This window comes from Aegilops tauschii, chromosome 7 (genome assembly GCF_002575655.3).
Source record: "Aegilops tauschii subsp. strangulata cultivar AL8/78 chromosome 7, Aet v6.0, whole genome shotgun sequence".
Taxonomy (NCBI): domain Eukaryota; kingdom Viridiplantae; phylum Streptophyta; class Magnoliopsida; order Poales; family Poaceae; genus Aegilops; species Aegilops tauschii.
This window is the reverse complement of record NC_053041.3, coordinates 271,196,439-271,198,892: the sequence shown is the minus strand read 5'-3', so window position 1 is coordinate 271,198,892 and position 2,454 is coordinate 271,196,439.

The following is a 2,454-nucleotide window of genomic DNA, read 5'->3' as shown; positions in this document are numbered from 1 at the left end:
GAACTCTCTGAAGACTTTCAGCCAAAGCTTTTGACTAATTTATTTCTTCACCCAACATATCATCGCTCTTATTTAGCATGTATTGAACTTTTTCCAAAGCTCTTTGTTGTTTAGTGGCAAGGGAAGCAAGTTTGACATAGCTGGGTCCAAATTCATCACCAGATTCATCATCACTTGACTCAGATAGGTAGCATTCAGTTACCTCAGCACTTTTTGCCATAAGGCATGATGAAGAGGATGATGATTCTGGTTCGAATGTCATCCCTTTGAGAGATTCCTTGAAGTCCTCAAACCAAGGATCATGACGGGTTCGATGACCTTCATAGACCTCAGAGAGACGGTCACAGATAAGATTCGCATGATTGAGATGCATGATGTTCCTGAACTGATTTTGAGACAGACATGAGCAGATGACGTCCTTCGTCGTGAGGTTGAGAAGAGTGTACTTGCGAATGTCATCAGCTTCCGCCGTCTTGCACAGATCGGTAAGACCAATCTCAGTGACGGTCCACAGTTCGCTGTTCATCGCCATGAGGCGCCTCTTCATCATGGCCTTCCACTTGGGATACCCATGACCGTCAAAGATGGGGATGTCACTTTCTTCATACCTGCGGCCGACATAACTAAAACTCCAGGCGGTTAAACCAAAATCACACAGAACAAGGGAGTACCTCGCTCTGATACCAATTGAAAGTGCGTTATATCGACTAGAGGGGGGTGAATAGGCGATTTTTATGAATTCTTCAATGATGAATTTGCGGGTGAGGAAATTCCTTAGCGAAGAACTACTTGCAGCGGCATAAGTACTCAGAAGTAAACATAACAGAATACAAGCATGGTCATCATGATGAAATGAAGACTAGCACAGAGTACAGAAAGTGTAAACACAGGATAACACAAGATGAAGACAAACAGACTGAAGAAATTGAACTGAGGAAATAGAGAGAGTCTTCAGTCAAAGTCTTCAAACACAGATATGAACAAGTGCACAACACAGTTATGAGGAAATGAAAGAGTTGAGGAAATAGAACCAGTAAGGTCGGTGAAGACAATGATTTGGTAGACCAGTTCCAACTACTGTCTCAGTTGCACATCTGGTTGGAGCGGGTAGGTATTTAAACCTGAGGACACACAGTCCCGGACACACAGTCCTCACCGTATTCTCCTAGAGCTAAGGTCACACAGACCTCGCCCAATCACTCGTGGTAAGTCTTTAGGTGACTTCCAAACCTTCACAAACTCGGTCACTCGGCGATCCACAATTCCTCTTGGATGCTCTAGACCATGACGCCTAACCGTCTGGAAGAAGCACAGTCTTCAAAGGTAACAAGCGTCGGATCCACTCAAGATCAATCTCTTCAGTGATGCTCAATCACTTTGGGTTTGTAGGTGTTTGGGTTTGGGTTTTCCTCACTTGATGATTTTCACTCAAAGTCCTCGGAGGATGGGATGCTCTCAAATGACAAGTGTCAGTTTCTCTCGAAGCAGCCAACCAACTAGTGGTTGTAGGGGGCGGCTATTTATAGCCTAGGGAGCAGCCCGTCATGATAAGACATAAATGCCCTTCAATGATATGACCGTTAGGTGGGTAGATATTTTGGGACAGCTAGCGCATAGCACAGCAACAGTCAGAAATTTGAGTATCAAATTCCTCAGGGCTATCATGTTCCTCACTGTGTAGGCAATCCGCACTGGCGAATTCCTAACTCCTCAGTCAGAACAAATTCCTCAGAGACCCAAAGAACTTCGTCTCTGTCACTGAAGAATATGACTGAACTGTATGAGATTTCCAATGGCTTCACTCGAAGGGATTTGTAGGTGTAGGATTTTGAGTTGAGCATCACATGGAAATTTTTCCTTAGTATTTCCTCGACCCCCTTTAACAGTACGGTGTTTCCTATGACTCAAGAAAGAGAAAATGAAACTACGAAAACAAAAGTCTTCACGCTTCATGTTTCTCAAACGAATACCAAGTCTTCAAGGTCACACCAATTTCTTCACTTTCAAAGTCTTCAGTCGAAGAACTTCATTTTTAGGGGTTGACTTTCACTGTAAATATCAAACTCCTCATAGACTTATAGACCTGTGTACACTCATAAACACATTAGTCCCTTAACCTATAAGTCTTCAATACACCAAAATCACTAAGGGGCACTAGATGCACTTACAAGATCCACGAGGTAGCCACAAGGGTGGAGGGCGCGCCCCCCGACCTTGTGGGCCCCTTAGTGACCCCCTGACCTAGATTTTCCTCCTATATATTCTAAAATATCCGGAAAACTTCCAGGGGAGCCACGAAACCACTTTTCCACTGACGCAACCTTCTGTACCCGTGAAATCCCATCTAGGGGCCTTTTTCGGCGTCCTGCCGGAGGGGGATTCGATCACAGAGGGCTTCTACATCAACACCCACTACAAAAAAAGACACATCCGTGACATTTTGGGCCGAACGAA